Source organism: Elaeis guineensis, chromosome 1 (assembly GCF_000442705.2).
Source record: "Elaeis guineensis isolate ETL-2024a chromosome 1, EG11, whole genome shotgun sequence".
NCBI classification, from domain to species: domain Eukaryota; kingdom Viridiplantae; phylum Streptophyta; class Magnoliopsida; order Arecales; family Arecaceae; genus Elaeis; species Elaeis guineensis.
Window position 1 is genome coordinate 28,546,205 of NC_025993.2, and position 20,290 is coordinate 28,566,494.

General features: G+C 34.6%; 1 non-coding gene across 1 annotated transcript; it reads right to left on the reverse strand.

Moving 5' to 3' along the window:
* Window positions 1–1,327: 1,327 nt before the first annotated feature.
* On the reverse strand, window positions 1,328–1,434 carry LOC140854902 (small nucleolar RNA R71). Its single transcript, XR_012137996.1, has one exon. It is a non-coding gene; the product is annotated as a small nucleolar RNA R71 (small nucleolar RNA).
* Window positions 1,435–20,290: the final 18,856 nt, after the last annotated feature.

Here is a 20,290-nt window from a genome sequence, read left to right on the forward strand (position 1 = left end):
TCAAATATTTGTTCTTCATGCTTTATAACTCTCTTTCTTTTTCCTTTAGGTTTCTAGATTTAGTTGGTGATTGTTGGAAAACTCAGGTACGCTTCTAATTTCTCTTTTATTATTTTTAGTTAATTACTTTTCCTTTTAGACCTAATCATTTGAATTTACTTAATCACAAAAAAAAAAAAAACAAAAGACATTTCATAATCGTGAAGTAAAATATCAAAATAAAAGAAAAAATTCTAAATTAAAATCTTTTACATTCTTGGTCATCTTGTTTATTTACATTTGTATTTTCATAATTAATCTAAGGGCATCAACCTATTAACAAGATAAGGTGGGGATTTCATTACCCTTCCTTAGCCCAAAAACTATCTCCATCATATTGCATTACCTAGACCTTTAATCTTAAAATCAATTAGACGTCAACCTTAAGGAATTCGAGCTCAATAGGACAAGGAACCCTAAGAGTTCTACCAAGTTTGAGTTGTTTGATTAGTTGGTATCTAGGCAAGTCCCTGAGGGTGGTTTGTTAAATTGGTTCAGTTGCTGGCCTGGCCAACTCGTTCGGTGTCTAGAAAGGCAACGATGAGTGAACCTCCCACCTCTTATACTTACCTGACTAACTAGTTAATCAATCTCCACTTGGAAAGCTTGAAGGGTCATCTTGGAACAGTTAGGAGCTGTCAGATTTAGGTTAACCCTAGGATAGATTGAGTTTAATTTATTGTTTCACTTGTTTGAAAAAAAAAAATTTATTAAAATTTAAATTAATTTGGTTACTTTTCTTTAGATTTAGGACTCCTTAGGATCTTCTCTTTAGAACTTTTTCTCTTTTCTTTCTTTTTCTTATACATAAAAATTTTATAAAAAAAAAAATTATATGAATATCGAGAACCGTACACCTCGTGTGTGGAGAAGAGTGTCGGGTCGTCTAGTTAGAATTGAGTCAATTCCTGTTGTTCCAATGGCTGAACCAATCCAACCCATGACCCTTAAGGATTTGTGTTATCCAGTTGGCTCCATCCAACCATCTTGTATCAGGTTGCCACAACCCACAGCTAATAATTTTGAAATCAAACCTCAAATCATAAATATGCTTCCAAAATTCACAGGATTAGAGGATGCTTATATATTTATTAGAGAATTTGAGGAGGTATGTGCAACCATGAAACTGCAATTAACAGAGGATGAGGTCAAACTTAGATTAATCAACTTTGCCCTTAAGGATAATGCTAAGAAGTGGCTTTATAGTCTGCCAAACCATTCTGTCACTACCTGGGAGGGCTTTGTGAGAACATTTTTGAAAAAGCATTTCCCCCATCATAAAACAGCTAGGATTAGGAATGAAATAAATCAATTTTACCAACTAGCTGGTGAATCATTTTGGAAGTACTTTGATCGTTTCAAGAATCTTTTGACCCAATGCCCACACCATGGAATAGAAACTTGGAGACTATGCCAGATCATCTATGAGGGGTTAGATTCAAACTCAAGAACCATGCTAGAGTCTATTTGCCAAAGCCAATTTATGGACAAAGAAACTACTGAAGCTTGGCAATTCTTAGAAGACCTAGCCGAGAAAAATTTACAGTGGGAAACAACTAGGGAACCTGATAAAGCTACACCTTCAAGAGGAGGAATACATCAAATTCAACCAACCCTAGCATCAGAGGCCAAGATTGCAACCTTAACACGTAGATTGGAAGCCTTAGAATTACAGAGACCAGCCAATGTAAATCAAATATCTGCACCCATGTGTAAAGGGTGCAATGCACCAGACCATGTCTTAGAAGAATGTTCCTACTCGAATGAGTGTGCACAGGTGAATGCCACCTATCAAGGACCATTGAACAATCCTTATGCACCCACATATAACCCAGGTTGGAGGAATCACCCGAATTTCTCATGGTCCCAGAATCCTAATGTAGGCAATCCAAATTTCAATCAGCAAAATCTAAGGTCCAACCCAGTGATGAACAACCCGCTAGGCTTCCATGATAATGACAAAAAAATTACCTCTTTAGAGAAAAGCCTAGAAGCCATGATGAAGACACATACCAGCTTTATGCAAACCACGAATCAACTCATAAATAATAACACCCAAACTATAGCCCGTCTGAAAATACAAGTAAGTCAGCTGGCTTCGACCATTAGTGAACGAGAACATGGTAGGTTACCTAGCCAACCTGAGCCAAATCCTAGGAACCAAAATGGTCCACAACCCCAACAAGAAAACCAAGTTAATGGTGTAAATGCCATTCATACCTTAAGATCGGAAAAATAAATAGACAATAAGGTAGTTGCACTTGATGATATAGAGGACTCATCTGCCGAGTCACCTTCTAAAACTACTACCTTTCAACCTCAAGCACCAGAAACTGAAAATTCACCTAGTCCAGTACTTAAAAGTCCTAGAGCTCCTTTTCCAAACAGACTGAAATCCAATAAATCTGAACATTTAGACAAAATTTTAGAGGTATTTAAACAAGTCCAAGTTAATATTCCTCTTTTAGATATAATTCATCAGGTTCCAACTTATGCCAAATTTTAAAAGATCTTTGCACTAGGAAAAGGACTACTAATGTACCAAAGAAAGCATTTTTGGCTACAAGTGTCAGTTCATACCTATCTAGCCATGTGCCAATTAAATATAAGGACCCTGGAGCTCCAATAATTCTTGTGTTATTGGAGAAACCAATATAAAAAAGGCCTTGCTAGATCTAGGAGCTAGTGTGAACATCCTTCCATATTCGGTGTATGAACAACTAGGATTAGAAAAACTTCAACCTACTGGGATCACATTACAGTTAGCCGATAGATCTCTCAGGATCCCTAAGGGAATGGTCGAGGATGTTCTGATAAAGGTTGAAAATTTTAGTTTCCCTGTAGATTTTATTGTTTTAGAGACTGAGCCAGTTGCGAATCCTAAAGGACATATACCTGTCATTTTAGGAAGACCATTCTTAGCTACGGCCAATGCTGAAATCAATTGTCGAAATGGTTTAATGAAGTTATCCTTTGGGAATATGACCATTGAGCTTAATGTTTTTAACTTAGAACAGGAATCCTCTTCTCATGCTGATGTCAATGTAGTCCAAGATGGTATTTATGAATCCATTGATATTAGTGATGATGAAGTCGACCTAGAGTCTAACCCTTGGTTAATCCATGAGTCTGAGGATGTCAATGAAATACTTAAAGAAAATCAGATTAATCAAGAATCGACACTTTCTACTGAACCAATCATTGAGATGGTGAAATCATCACCTAAACCATCGATAGAGGAAGCACCCATTTTAGAACTGAAACCCCTCCCAGAAACATCTCAAGTATGCATATCTAGGACCCAAAGAAACTTGCCTGTAATTATTGCATCAGACCTAGATCCCAAGCAAGAGGAGGAGTTAGTGTCAGTTCTAAAAGCAAATCAAGAAGCAATAGGTTGGACCATAGCAGATATCAAAGGAATAAGCCCTTCTATAGTTCAACATAGAATATACTTAGAGGAAGAGGCTAAACCAACAAGAGAAGCCCAAAGAAGGCTTAATCCAGCTATGAAGGATGTAGTTAAAAAGGAGATTCTGAAACTCCTAGATAGTGGAATAATTTATCCTATTTCTGATAGCTCTTGGGTAAGCCCAGTTCAAGTAGTACCCAAGAAATCTGGGGTAACAATGGTCCAAAATGATGCAAACGAACTTATCCCAACTAGGACCCAAACGGGATGGAGGGTCTGTATAGACTATAGAAAGTTGAATGCTGCGACAAGGAAAGATCACTTTCCTTTGCCATTTATTGATCAAATATTGGAAAGACTAGTCGGACAAGAGTTTTACTATTTTCTTGATGGATACTCTGGTTACAACCAGATCCCCATAGCCGCTGAAGATCAAGAAAAGACTACATTCACCTGTCCATTTGGTACTTTTGCCTATAGACGAATGCCCTTTGGACTATGTAATGCACCGGCAACCTTCCAGAGATGCATGATCAGCATGTTTTCAGATATGATAGAACGATTTCTAAAAATTTTTATGGATGACTTTTCTATTTTTGGCCTAACCTTCTCCGAGTGTCTGAATCACCTGTAATTAGTTCTAGAACGATGTAAGGAGAAGCACTTAGTTCTCAACTGGGAAAAATGTCAGTTTATGGTCAAACAGGGAATAGTTCTTGGCCATGTCATTTCTAAAAAGGAGATTGAAGTGGACAAGGCCAAAATAGATCTAATTGCAAGTCTTCTACCACCTAAATCTGTGAAAGAAATACGTTCATTTTTAGGTCATGCTGGATTCTATAGAAGGTTTATTGCCAACTTTAGCAAAGTAGCACGTCCACTGACTAATCTTTTGGCAAAGGATATCAAATTTGAATTTACTCATGAGTGCTTGGAATCTTTTGAATTTCTAAAAAAAACACTTGTATCAGCTCCAATCATTCATCCTCCTGTCTGGTCTGAACCATTTGAATTAATGTGTGATGCATCCGATCATGTTGTGGGCGCAATCTTAGGTCAACGGATAAATAAGCTGCCTAGAGTGATATATTATGCAAGTAAAACCTTAAATGATGCACAGCTTAACTACACCACAACTGAGAAGGAGTTCCTTGCCGTTGTCTTTGCTTTAGAAAAATTTAGATCTTATTTGGTTGGGACCCACACCATTGTTTACACTGATCACTCAGCCATTAGACATCTCCTAGCAAAGAAAGATGCCAAGGCATGCTTAATCAGATGGATTTTGCTCCTTCAAGAATTTGACCTAAAAATTAGGGACAAGAAAGGCACTGAGAACGTTGTAGCAGATCATTTGTCCCAAATTTCAGTCGCACCATCTAGTGAACCACCCATCAATAAATCTTTCCCAGATGAGCAACTCATGTCTGTGTCTACTGAACCTTGGTTTGCTGATATTGTAAATTATTTAGCCATAGGTAAGATACCTTCTCATTGGACTAAGCAGGATAAATATAAATTCTTTACCCAAGTGAAGTATTTCATTTGGGATGATCCTTATCTTTTTAAACAATATCCTGATCAAATTATTAGAAGGTGTATCCCAGATAACGAAGTCATGAATATTTTATCTTTTTGTCATGATCAAGCATGTGGGGGTCACTTCGCGTCTAAGAAAACTGCTGCTAAGGTTCTCCAATATGATTTTTATTGGTCCAATTTGTTTAAGGATGCTCATGAATATTATAAAAGTTGTACTCAATGTCAGAAAATGGGTCGAATCACCAAGCGGCACATGATGCCACTCAACCCAATCTTGGTAGTTGAAGTTTTTGATGTTTGGGGGATCGATTTCATGGGACCATTTCCAAATTCCTTTGAAAATGAATATATTCTAGTAGCAGTTGATTATGTTTCAAAATGGGTAGAAGCAATTGCATGTAGAACACCCGATAGCAAAATGGTCATTAAGTTTCTTAAAGAAAATATTCTCTTCCGTTTCGGTATTCCTAGGGCAATCATTAGTGATCGGGGAACCCATTTTTGTAACCGACCTTTTGCAACATTGATGAAAAAGTATAATGTCACCCACAAATTAGCCACACCATATCATCCTCAAACTAGTAGGCAAGTTAAAGTGTCAAACCGACAAATCAAACAGATCCTGAAAAAAACTGTTAGTGCCAATAGAAAGGATTGGTCTTTGAAATTAATTGATGCACTTTGGGCATACCGAACCGCTTTCAAGACCAATCTAGGAATGTCTCCTTATAGGATTGTGTTTGGTAAACCATGTCACTTGCCTATTGAGATAGAATACAAAGCCATGTGGGCCATCAAACAACTAAATACAAATTTGAACGACGCTGAAAACCATAGGAAGCTTCAGTTGAATGAATTAGAAGAACTTAGAAATGAAGCCTATGAAAATGCAAGGATATACAAGGAACGAACCAAAGCATTTCATGATCAATCAATTATGAGAAAAACTTTCAATATCGGACAAAAGGTGCTCTTATATAACTCTAGATTACATCTGTTTTCAAGAAAGCTTAGGTCTAGATGGACAGGACCATTTTTAGTAAAGAAAGTCTTTTCACATGGAGCTGTTGAGATAGAAAACCCAAGTAATGGTATTATCTTTAAAGTTAATGGTCAACGATTAAAACCATTCTTGGAATTATCTGTCGAGACTGTTGAAGATGCCATGGTTCTTTATGAACCAACTTATTCTGATTAAATTGCTTCAAGATTTGGTCTGGCTGAAGACATAAAACTTAGCACTTCTGGGAGGCAACCCAGCTTATTTAATTTCTAATACTTTCTTTGTTTTCAGTTTGCTTAGGACAAATAAATTAGATAAACTCCATTGGGGACAATGTCGGTCAAGTTGGGGGAAAAGCTTGAACAAAATCAGGTGTTATCATTTTCTTTTCCTTCCACTATGAGTTATTTCTTGCATTTAATATATTAAAAAAAAAATTGAAATAAATTAATCTAGAAAAAAAATAAGAGTAAGTTAGAAAGTATTTGCTAATAAATGTAGTGAGTCACGGAGAAGATTAGCTGGTTAGACTCTTGGTGGCCTAGGTCATTTAAAGACTATTAGCACTTCCAATTGCACATGCACACTAACAAGGTAAAGTAGGTGTTAATTGTAAGGCCAATTAAGGATTTGGGTATTATTTAAATTAGATAATTTTCTCTACACCCCAATTAAAGAAATTTGCATTTAAGGAAAGAGCTACCTGCCTGAAATAAAATAAAAAACATAGAGTAAATATGGATTGCCCTAAGCCTAGTAACCGGGTCTCTTCACCTAAGTCAAGTGTTGAGATTCAAGTCAAATGGTGGTGGGAAGGCCAGGATGCTCAGCAAAAAAAAAAAAAAAAAAAAAACAGTGTGAAAGCTACCTTAGTTCTTTGTTTAATCTGGGGTGTATAGAAAATTAATCGAACTAAGTTATGAAAAATGATACAATTGGCCTGTACAAGTTAATACTGAAATACTAAGTTAGTTATCACTCACACAAGTACTATAAAACTTTAAGTGTACTCTAAGAAAGCTCCTAAGTAGACTGACTACCGATTCTAATTCGAAGCTCATTACTTAGTAATACTAGAAAACTTCTTGAATTTTGATCTTAAATTAATTTGCAAAGGAAGGATCTTTTTGGAATATGATCTTATTTTGGTACATTGCTAAGGGACTAGCAATGATTAAGTTGGGGGGTGTGATTTATGTCATAAATTGACATAAAAAATATCAATTAATATCTAAATTATCTAACTTTATTAGAAAATTGATACTTATTATTATATTTTTTTAGAAGAAGAGATCATCAATAGAAAGAACAAGGAAAGAGGATTCCAACGGCATAAATTTTACACAAAACGGAGTTAAATTGACCCAGGAATTGAAGAATGAAGAAAGAAGACTCAATTGGGTCAAACCCGAGTCAAATCAGGTCAAAATTGGTCAAAAAATCAACTGATTTGGTGATCTGGTTAGCCGCCTGGTCCACAGCAACAGGCGCCTGGACCATGGATCCATCGACACACCATAAACCAGCCAATCAGCGAGTCTCGACTCACCGCAACGCATCGCGAGCCCGATCCACGCATGTGATCCAGGGCTCATGAGGAGAGAGAAGAAGGTCCGAAGGGCAACTTGGTAACTTCACATCACTCGATGGTCCGATCTTCTCTGATCAAGATCCAACGCTCCATATTTTTGCATCATCGGACAGCCACCATCGCAGCCGGTCAAGATCCAACCGTAATCAAGGCAATTGCAAGAATCAATAAACACTAGGACAACACAGGATCCTTCTGCAGCGCGATCCAACGACAGCGCTTCACCCAGATCGTGATTCGACGGCCCAGAATCGCTTCCGGCTTGATTTATTAGATGAATTGGGTCTTTTAGATGAAGATCGGATGGCTGAAATAATTTTTAGGGTTTCTTGATGGATTTAAGTACTTTTTGAGCGAGATTTGAGCCCCTAAACCTCCCTAACAGCCCTCTAAAACCTTTTAGTCCCACATCTAAAGTTTTGAAAACCTTATAACCCCCAAATGCCTATAAAAAGCCCCCAAAGGCCCTTGTTTTAGGGATTCTGGCCTTCCGATCAAGCTTGTAACCCTAGATAGTGGGGTTTTTAGCTTTCTTCTCAAGCCTCGATCTTTAAGGTTTTTGTAATAATTTTTTTTTTTTATATAAAATCTTATTTTTATGCAATTTTATCTCTTTACATTATGCAATTTATTTTTCTTGCAATTAGGATAGTTTAATTTATGCAATTTAATTTTATGCAATTAGGTTAGTTTAATTTATGAAATTAGGGTAGTTTATTTTTCTGCATTTAAATTTTGCAAGTAGATTTAGATCATGTCTAGCTAAGCATCCCTTCTAGGGTTTGCGATGAAGCTAGATCATGAGTTGGGATTTTACATAGGGTTCTTTCTTTTTCTTAGGGTTTCTTTTTCTTCCTCTTTTGCCAAGAATTTTTGATGAACTATAGTTGGGTCAGAGTCCCTTCATAGTTCATGCTTGATTTAGTGCATAGGAGGAGAAAATCCTAAGGGATCCTAGTTACTACTCCCCTGTAAAGAATCTTGATGGGTTATCGTTGGACCTTAGTCCCTTCATAATCTATGCTTGGGAAAGACAAGAGGAGTAGTCGTTAGGATCAATAAGAAAAATTCTAGGTAGAATTTCCTAATCTAGATCTAGTGGATTCAAAAACCCTAGATCCTTAATCTTATTGTCTTTAGCAAACAACTTTCGATTTTTGATTTTCGTTAAAGCTCGCTTGAGCATAGATTTGAAAATTATTTTTTAAACCAAGTCTCTGTGGGATCGACCCATACTCGCTGATCGTGCTACTCTGCACACTGTGCGCTTGCAGTTTTATTTATAAATTTTAAGATTTGCACATCATTGGGTCTTATAAATAAGTCACTATCAAACAGTGAATGGAGCAATGGATATCTAGCTATAATTGAAAGGAAAACACAAGATCTCTATGTTTATGAATTGATTAAGCCTAAAGATTTAAACTTTAGTCTAAAGGTTCTCCCACTATTTTAGTCGAATTGGTAACTTCTACCTCCAATCTGAAGAATTACCTTAATTTCTTAGTAGGTACTAGAATTCACACAGACTGCATACAAGTTCGAGGATGGCTCGGTCAACCCATATGCATCTATAGGTAGGTTCTCAATCAATTATTTTTTTAAATAATTTTTAGTAATTAATTTTATCTCAGATTTTATTTCAATAGGCGATGGGCCTCCACTGAAAGTCTCGGTTAGGTCAACCCATTAACATAAATCTACTCAGTGATTCTAACTAATGAATAATCAGGTCCAAAGATGGCTCGGTCAACTCAACCATCATCAGATAGTACAACAGAGTCATCATATGATGACTGATAATTCTATCATTCAGAGAGAACACCAGATGGATGGCACTTGCAATGTCAATCAAAAATAATGGACCCATTATCATTTACCTTAATAGGAGGTTATGATCTAGTTATCACCATAACCAGCTCATTTTAGGGACCTAATAATTTAAAAAATTTAATTTATGAGTCAAAAGAAGAGAAGAGATTAATCAGTAAACCACAATCCTTCCTCTGACTTCATCAAGTTATTGAATTGGATTAATGTCATGTTGGTTGAACTGGCACCTAAATCAGTCACACTGATCAACCTTAATAGCATGGGTCAACTCAAATCACTTAGCAATCTAATCAAGATATAATTTACTAAATTGATCAGGTAAGTGAGATTGGTGGGAGGGTCTACTAAGCTTGCCTTAGACACCAAGTTTAATGGTCAGGTAAGCCGCTCTCAATTAAAATCCATCGATCGAAATGCTAAACTTATCTTAGACATCAATTGATTAATTAGTTTCGATTTGACCAACCTAATGATTTTGATTCAACCACTGAGCCATAATTAAGGTCTATTTAGTCTAATAAAAAATATGGACTTGACCATCTATAACTATTGTATTGTATTAGTTCTAAAGAAATTTTAATTTAATCTAATTCTATATTTGATTAGATTTAATCAATTTCTCTAGTTAATCAATTAACTCTTTGATTCTAACCTTAGGTCTAATCCAATTAAGAAAATCTGATTTAAGCTAACCCATACCTTCATGTTTTTTGCAATGTCATTGGATCTTAAATCATAATTTTAGATCTAATCGATTATTCATTTAATTCTCAATTAAGTTCAGCATCAACATGGGTTTAGGTTTAGGATTGAAATAATTTTAATTTTTTTATTTTATAAATAATTTATAATAAATATTATGCAAAAATTTTTTATTTTAAAACTAGATCAACTCAATCAATATTGAGCCGGCTACACAAGGAGACTGGGTCAACTTAGTTCAAAATTAGATCAACTCAGTAATTGTATGAGCATGATTAAAGGAGTTTTAGATCTGAAAATTTTTGCATACAACTAAAATAAAATCAATCATAATATTTTTAGATCATATCTAAAAATTTTATCATTCAAAATTTTATTTTCTCATGATCAAAATAATTTTAATCATATAGATTAGATGCTTTATTTTTTATATAATTTTATATCACATATAATAAACCTAGAGTTTTAAGATCTAGAGTTTTATAGCAAAATAAGTTCTTTCTTTCGTATTCTTCTTCCTGGGATCTAATCATATGGCAACCCTACACATCAAAAGAGCACCCCATCAAATGAGAAAAGAGGGCCTTTAAACTCTTCTTGCTCCTATGATCGGACAGTCTGGTAATCAACCCAATCCAAGTACTTGCTAATCGGATCATTTAATCTAATTATATATCATATATGTATGAATTTAGATCTAACCTAAATTACATCATATCTAATTATAATTTTAGATCATATCTAAATCAGATCATAAATATCACATGCATAACATAAAATCAGATTTTATCAAGGATCAACACAAACTAGGACAATCTTTTCACTGTAAGGGATAAACCTTACAGCAGGATAACCTTATATCAGTTTGTACAATCTATCATTAATCAAATTTAGATCTAAATATCACATATCAGATCTAAATAAAATTAAATTTTAGATTTAATATGCACATAAATCATGTCATAATGAATCTAGGCTCTGATACTACTATTGGTGAACGTAGGCGATTTCATGCATGTATTTTAAAATTTTTTCGAATAAATTATAGTAAAAAATAAATAGATTAATCAAATTAATCTAATATATATATAATCTAATCATCAAATCAATCTACTCTAGGATCTATGACATGATATGTTGCATATAAAATCTAAAAATATTGAAGATAAAATTAGCATGCATGCATGTGAGCAGTAGATTACATCTACTTCTAATTTGAGTTTAGAACTCGATACTTTTGCATGGGTTGACGATCACCATTGTTAAGAGATGTGGTGAAGAAGATCCTTGTTGGTTGCTCATAGCCATACATGTGTCCGACCTTTATGAAAAATTCACTCGAAGCCCCAATCTGATTGGTCTTCTCAGGAGTGCTAGCTCATGTGAAGACCTTCTTCTTGACTGATCTGGATTCTTTCTTCAAATCTTTGAAATCTTTTCAAAAATTAAAGATAGACTTCTAGAGGAGATGAAGAGGTGAAAGAATGATGGAGTAAAAAATAATTTTTTTCTTATTTTTTTTCTCTTCCTAAACCCTAAGGACCAAAATCCTAAAAACCTAATTTTTGCACACACACTAAGAGAAGAGGACTCTCCTCTTCTTTCACGCCATGAAACCATGCCCAAGATTCCTCTCAACATGAAGGATTCTCTATTAGGTCTCTAACATATATAAGAATGAAATAAAACTCCTTTTATTTCAACATGTAAGGAGGTGGGGTGAAGAGTCCTAGAGATCATGGACTATAGATGTATTATCACCCCTACTCAAAAATTTATACCAAAATATGCCAAAAAAATATGGGATGCCCCTTCCTATATTTTATTATGGTAAATCAATTCTCCAACTAATTGTTGATGAAAAATCTCTTCAAAATATCCCACATATAAGGAGAAAAAAATAAGTTGGCAACAAGATCTTAGAGATAACGTCAAACATTATCTATATGGTATCCTATTTCAAATCAGATTTGAACATACCATTTAAAATATGATCCTATCCAAATTTAGACATGAGATAGATAAGGTAAAGGACTCCTTGATGTGAAAAAATCTCACACAAAAACTATTTATGCATGAGGATATATGGCATCAAAGTGGGAGGCATATGGAAGAAGAGTCCTATTCCAATAAGGACTTTTAATTTTCTTATTTGAATCCAAACCAAATCATATCTGGTTAAGTTAAAATAATATATATAAAATCTAATCTAATTAGATTCATAAATTTTTAATCAAATTTTAATCAAATTAAAAATTGATTAAACCAAAGTTCTGATCAAATTAGGGATAATTCTCTCTTAGCGATTAGGTCATCTCATAACCTAATCGGATCAAAACTAATTGAATCCAATTCAATTAGATTTTATTTAATCTTCTTTACTCAATTAAATTAAGCTAATCAGTAATTTAATTACTAATTAATTCTTTATTAATTCATTAATACTTAAAGAATTAATTTATTACAACTTTTGTATAAGATTAATCATTAATCGAATTGACAATTAAGCCCTTGAATGATTCTCAATCGTTGATCAGTCATATGATCAGTCAAAAATTTTTTTTGAGTGTGACCCTATAGATTCGAACCTAAGTCGGTAGCACAAGAATAACTTTTTGAATCAATCGATGTAACCATGTAGCAATGGTGACCCATTGTCCGGATTGGTTGAATGAAGGTGAAGCAACATTCAAGAAGCTATTAGCATATGGTTACTGTATAATTTATCCCTTTGACCCTAATGCTCGAGGATGACCTTAGATTTAACTGTCAATCCTAGATAAGTCATCCACATTATATTTCAATCTTTTTTAAATCCATCATATGGATTATTCGAGCTTAGGTTTTGCTAAATTAAAATACATTGATACATTAACTCCTACTAATTCAAAGGAATCAATCTCATTTTGACTCACACATTGACTTGATAGGTATTTGACTGCACTTAGAAATCTTTCATCACTAAATTAAAAACTCAATTATTTCAACATCAAATTACAGTCAGTTGCTTGCAAGTCACCGTGGTGATCTCAGGTCGGAGGGACACTTATACCCATACACTTTGCGAGCTACTCTTGACAGCAGAGTGCTCCATAGTTGGTCACATTCGGTGATGATGTGCTCCTATATCTCACCTACATGCTATACCAGTGTCTCCACACCATTTAATTATGAGGACAACCAACGCATATGGCACACAATAACCTATACTTGATATCGCTATCATCCTAGTAATAGCATATCATTTGATCGCGAACCAATTTAAGGACTACATGATAAATCCTCCTTTATCAATTAAAGTAGTCCTAGGACTTCATCATAACATAGGAGTTCGTTAGAAGATGTAATCTTATGATGAAAAAGGTCAAATAACTTTTATTATTGATCAATTCATATACATTTATAATTAGCACAATCATCAAACGATTGGTTTTAGGACATATTTTCCAACACCAACATGTTGGCCAGTTCGGGTATAGTGTAATTAAGTTTGTTCATATAAAAATTTATAATAAATTGACTATATGAACTTGTAAGGGATTGAAGGATCAAATCCATCGATAATTCTTTTTGCATATTAAGCCCGAGCTTTTCAAGCTCCTCAATGTCCTTGATTACTGTCATACAGTGCTCATGGACTGACTGCCCTTCGTGCATCTTCAAATTGAAAAGTCTTGAACACTTTGAAGCGCACTGTACGGCTCTACTCATCATACAACTCTTGTAGGTGAGTGATCATAGCCCTAGCAGTGGACATATGCTCATGCTAGTTTTGCAACTTATTTAACATGGATGCCAGCACATAGCACTTGACCCGACTATCTTCATCCGTCCACTTTTCATAAGCAGTTTTTTGCTCAATAGTAGGACGGTTTGGTAATACTACGGGTTTCGATCGAGTACATAACCTAGTTTTTCAGAAGTCAGGACAATCTTGAGGTTTCTTAACCAGTCTTTATAGTTTATTCCGATCAAATGACTGGATTCAAGGATGCGGGCTAGAGGATTTGAGGTTGACATTGTTTAATTATGAGAGTAGAGATTCAAGATAGACTTTTATACTTTTAAAGTTATATTTACTTCTAAAGACTTTAAGATGCAAACAATGACTCTCATTAATTTTTTGGATCCCTCCACTCTCCAGATGAAAAAATAGAAATCCTAATGCGACAAATAGATTCCTAGTGGGTGCTGCGGTTCCACCGATATCATGTTTCTCATCTAACAGTTATTGGTAACATGCACATCAATGTGTGGACAACTCTTTATCCAGATGCTTCTTTAAGCATATTGCAGTGACTTGGTCTTTAAGTCATGTGGGCTCACCTAATAGTTATTCACCACACTTCTTAGTTAAGCCTGACCCACCATTCACAGCAGGTGCAAGGCCGTCATTGGATCCCTCACCTAATAGTTATTGGGCCCAACCTCATCCTTATCCTAGAGCAACTCTTTGCTAATAGAGCGGTTGTGTATTTCCAATGCAACTGAACCACTGTGACCAGTCGAGAATAATCAACATTAGTAGCATGCCCGCACATCTACAATGGTGGAAGATCTATGGACTTAATATTTGTGGAAAGGTTTAGGTTTAGATTTAGGTCTCATCTAATCAATCATCATATGACTGATCTAATTGACATGGGTTAAACCAAACCATCAAGCAACCTTATCCAAGACTCAATCTTTCAAGTTGGCTAGGTAAATGGAGATCGGTGGGGATCCCCCCATTGCTTTCTTTAGACATCAATAAATTAATCAAGTCAGCAAATGGAATCAATTAAATAACCATCTCTCAATTACTTATCTTAGACACCAATAGATTAATTAGTCCAAATAGGTTAGCTTAAGTGAATCATGCTCAAGCCATCGAGTTGAATTAGGTCCTCAGATTAATCGATTCTACATATAGAATTCAATCGATTTGATCAACAATAATTATATGATCATATAACTTAATTGATCTAACCCTAATCAATACTTAACTCGATTGATCAATTACTTAATCAAATTAAACTCATAACGTTCAAATCTAAAATCCTAGATGCAATATAATTACATGACCTAATTTTTGATTTTTCATAACTAAAACCCTCATGCATAAACACAAATTTCAGATTCCAAAACTAAATTTTAGATCTAAATTCTTTATATGAAAGGTAAGTTTTAAATCATGAAACTAATTTTTAAATTTAACATACAAACATATATCTCATATATGTATGTAAAATTCAAATCTAAATAAAAATTCAGATCATAACATGATATTATATATCTCATATACAAATCAAGAATCATATTGAAAATAATTTTTTGACCTAAACATGCAATCATATATCTGATATATGAATCATGAATTAGGTTAAATTAAATTTTAGATTTATGTATGCATCTACATATCTCATAATTATGAACTAGAAACTGTTCTAGAACAAAATTCAGATCTATGTATGCTATCACAGATCAACTATATATTTTAAAAATTAAACTTAAAATAAATTTAAAATTTAAAATACTCATCTATACATCTCATGTATTAAAAAAAAATTAGATTTTGAAACTCCTTTCAAAATATATATGTCAATTTCATGCATATGAAATCCGTAGCTCTGATACCACTGTTGGAATTTCGATGTCGGGGCTTGCATGTATGTCTCAAAATTTTTTTTTTCTAAATAGCATAACAGAATAGAAAATTAAAATATATTTTATTCTATATTATACATTCATAAAATATAAACCACTAGGATCTACTTCATATGCTAAAATTGAACATATGCTGAAATTGAATATGTGATCGAATCACATACCTGTTTCACAATTTCTTTCTTCAAATCTGAATCTGAAAGAGAAAAGGCTCTCTCTTAGCTGTGCAAGTATCTGGCCTCTACGGATATCCACTCAGGATCAGCCTGAAACAGTCCTCTTTGATATTGATTTTTTTTCTCTAAACAAAATCAGCCTGCAAATCTGAACGAAGCCTAGATCATGATCAACTCTTTAATCCTTTCCTTGATCTTCTTCTTCTCTTCTTCTTTTGCTTTTCTTTCCTAGATTATGAAGCAATCAGAGACTAAAACCAGCAAGCAATAGGAAATGCCCAAACACCTTTGGGCATTGAAGATGGAGGACGCCCAAGCTTGGGCATTGGATCTTTAAGGGAGATGAAAGGGGAGAAGAAAGAGAGGGGGCATGGGCTGCTCTAAGGAGGTGTGGGGCTACTGGTTGAATTACCTAGAGGCCTTAGGGAAGGCCCCTTTAAATAGGCATAAGGTTTAAATCCTATTCAAAATCAAACAACCACTTAATATAACTACTACTTGCATAAGGAATCCTTATTGCTTTAGTTATTTGACTCCCTTTAGGAGATCCTTTAGGCGCCAACAATTAGAGCCTTTGCACCCACAAATACACACACCACATGGCACCCATAGGATGTCCCATAATAGTTCTACACACCCTTTAATAGGTAGACATGCCCAACTTGATCAAGTCAAGTGGTGCCCAATGAAAACTATCAAGAAAATTAATTAAGGACTTGAATCCTTAATTCATTTGATCCAAAACCTTAGGCACCCAACAATTGGAGTTCAATGAATCTAATTCATTTAGATTATTAGTAGATAATTAAATTAAATTTAATCTTATCAAATAAAAAATTCAAACATAAAGAAGAAATTAGATCCAATTATATGCTAGCAAGGTTACCCTAAACCTAATAGGGTTTCTCTAAATCTAATTGAGACTTCATAAGTCTAATTGCTTATTTCAGATCTAATCTCTTTGTTGTGTGACCCCATAAGTTCAATTCTATCTGGTAATGAGATATATAATGATCTCTATCATAGTATCATTGAAACTCTTTTCAATGGGTCGAAATAATTTCACTCTAACTCATCAAGGATTGTCGATCTTGAGCAACTCTGGTGAGTTCTCACAATCTACCAATGACACCTAGCAGTATGTAGTGGCAACCCAATAGAATCAAGAAAGAACCTCAAGGTGTAGTTTATGTGTGATTCAATCTTTCTATCATGAGTTCCGACTAGATGGCAGGTTATTGATAAATCGTCAAACTTTATTATTAGTCATATTATAGATTCGATCAGCTCAAGTCCAATTGTGATCCTTATGAAAATTTTTTTTCATCAATCACATTGTTGTGGCCACAAACTCTCGAACTTAGCCTCTCAAATCTCATAGGACTACTTCTTTCTATCAAGATCGATAGATTCCATCTTGATGCGCACCTACTCCTACAGTGGACCAACTGTCGCCAACATCCACTATAAAGACTCATTGAGATCATATTTATGTATTAGTCAAACTACAGCAGTTTTACTACAAGTAGTCATACTATCACAGGTCAAAGGACTATTCACACAACTACAACATCGAGACAATCACTGATGATTGAGTAGAAATCTAAGTAATCTCTCATATGATCACATTCAGTGCTAGTAGTTCTCTAACAACTATCTATACTCGTCGTTTAGTATCTCTACACTATAGATTAGAGACTCATTTATTCGAAAGAAGCGATCTATGTATCGGTCTATCCAGATCGATCACCATCCTCATGATGATACTATGACCAGAAGCATTTAGGAATTAAATACGTATCTCTAATTTTCAACACTTTGAGAATATGTATCGAAATATTAATTCTATGGATAATTCAAAGACACATCACTCTTAAATGAAAATTAAACTTGTCTTTTTATTGATCAAAATAATATATTAAGTACAAAATTGTGTCCTAGCTTTATTACAATGTGTCGACCATATTGACCTCTAGGACATACATCTAACACTAACAAACCTCATTTGAGGCATGTGGATAGTTTTTTCTCTATTTAGTAATAGGAAGAAGAAGATCTCCAAAAGTACATGACTCGTTTCAATGTGGCAACCCTGAAAGTAAAAAATTTTAATAAATCAGTTGTCATGTCTGCTTTGAAGAGAGGACTCCAGAGCAACCATCTAGTTTTTCTCTGAATAAGAACTTTTTAGATACCTACGATGAGATGCTTGACTGGATGCATAAGTATGTCCAAGCCTAAGAGAAGGAGGCTATCTTAAGACAGACAAAAAAGATAAAAATAAAAAAAATGATTGAGAGAAAATGATGAGTAGACTGAAAATTCAAATCGACCCAAAAAAAATTTGAGATCAAGGAGCCCACCTTGGTGCTTTAGTTCTTATGCCCCTCTGTCCGCTCTCTGAGCTCAAATTCTGATGAAAATTGAAGGGGAGAGATATCTTTGAAGACCTGGTCCCTTAAAGGCCCCTCCAGAGAAAAGAGACAAGTGGAAGTATTACCTTTTCCACAGAGATCATGGCCATGACATCGAGAAATACAGGCAGCTGTGGGATGAGATAGAAATCTTAATGCATCGGAGTTATCTCGGCAAATATATTAGACCGACCAAAATTGAAGAATACAGGCCTCTAGTAGAAGAAACTTCTAATGATCACAACTGACCAACTACTGGCGTTATCAATATGATATCTAGCATCTTATATGGCACTGATGACCAGCTCTCCAAGGGGTAGAGAACTGAAGATATTATTTCTTTTTCTGAAAATGATATACAAGAGATCCATACCTCTCATAATGATGCTGTCATCGTCTCTATGATGATAGTAAAATATGATGTAAAAAGAGTTTTTATTGATAATGGAAGCTATGCTAACGTATTGTTTTATGATGCTTTCTCAAAAATAAATTTGGTCGAACAACTCAAGTGGATAGGTACTCCCCTCATTGGATTCTCAAAAAATTCGATGGCAGCCAAGAGAGAAATCACTCTATCGGTTATAGCAGGACAGGAACCAAGGTAGTCAATAGTACAGCTCCCTTTTCTAGTAGTCAGAATCCGATCTGCTTATAATGCTATCCTCGATCGATCTGGTCTCAATGCCCTCAAGGCCATTGTCTCTACTTACCATCTATTGATGCATTTTCTAACCAAGGAAGGATTTGGTGAGATACATGGTGACTAAATGGTGGCTCGACAGTATTTTATGATTTCTACTAAAATAAATCAACTGGTGAAAATTATGTTAGTTGATATATCAGATGCACTAGATGAGGTTGGAAGAATCCGTGGTGAACCGATAGAAAAGCTTGAAACCATTCCTTTAGGAGATGATCTGAAAAAAATGATCCAGATCGGTGTAAACTCAAGCCTAGTTTAAGAGAGAGAATGATCAAGTTTTTATAAGCAAATGCTAACGTCTTTGCTTGGTTGGCTTCTAATATGCCTGGCATCCCCACTGATGTGATTATTCATAAACTCAATGTGGATCTAAATTTCAAGTCAGTTCAGTAGAAGAAAAGAAGTTTCACCTTGAAAGGCTAAAAAATCATTGGTGAAAAAGTTAACAAGCTTTTAAAAGCAAGATTCATCAGGAAAGCTCATTATCTGAAATAGATAACCAATATTGTTATAGTCAAAAAGGCCAACAGCAAATAGAGGATATGCATTAACTATAAAGATCTCAATAAAGCTAGCCTGAAGGATAGCTTTTCTCTATCGAGAATTGATTAGCTCATAGATACTACCTCTGATCACAAGCTTCTCAACTTTATGGATGTTTTTTTCAGACCATAATCAGATCCAAATGGCTTTAGAAGATGAAAAAAATACTATCTTTGTCACTAAAAGAGGTTTGTATTGCTACAAAATGATGCCTCTTGGTCTTAAAAATATAGGTACTATATTCCAATACCTCATCAATAAAATTTTCAAACAACAAATTGATTGGAATATAGAGGTCTATGTTGATGACATGATAGTAAAGAGCATCGAGAAAGATCAATATATTACCAACCTGAAGGAAGCATTTAGAGAACCTAAAAGGCACTAGAAGAAGCTTAATCCTAACAAATGTGCCTTCAAAGTTGGCTCAGATAAATTTCTTGGCTTTCTTATTAATCAAAGAGGAGTAGAAGATAATCCTGAAAAGATTAGAGCATTATTAGAAATAAAGTACCCGACCTCTATCAAAAATATCCAATAGCTCACCAGACGAGTGGTAGCCCTCAGTTGATTTATTTTCAGGTCAGCTAAAAGATGCCTTCCCTTCTTCAAAATATTAAGAAATATCAACAATTTTAGCTAAATAGAAGAATGTCAGACTGCTTTTGAGAATCTTAAGAAAT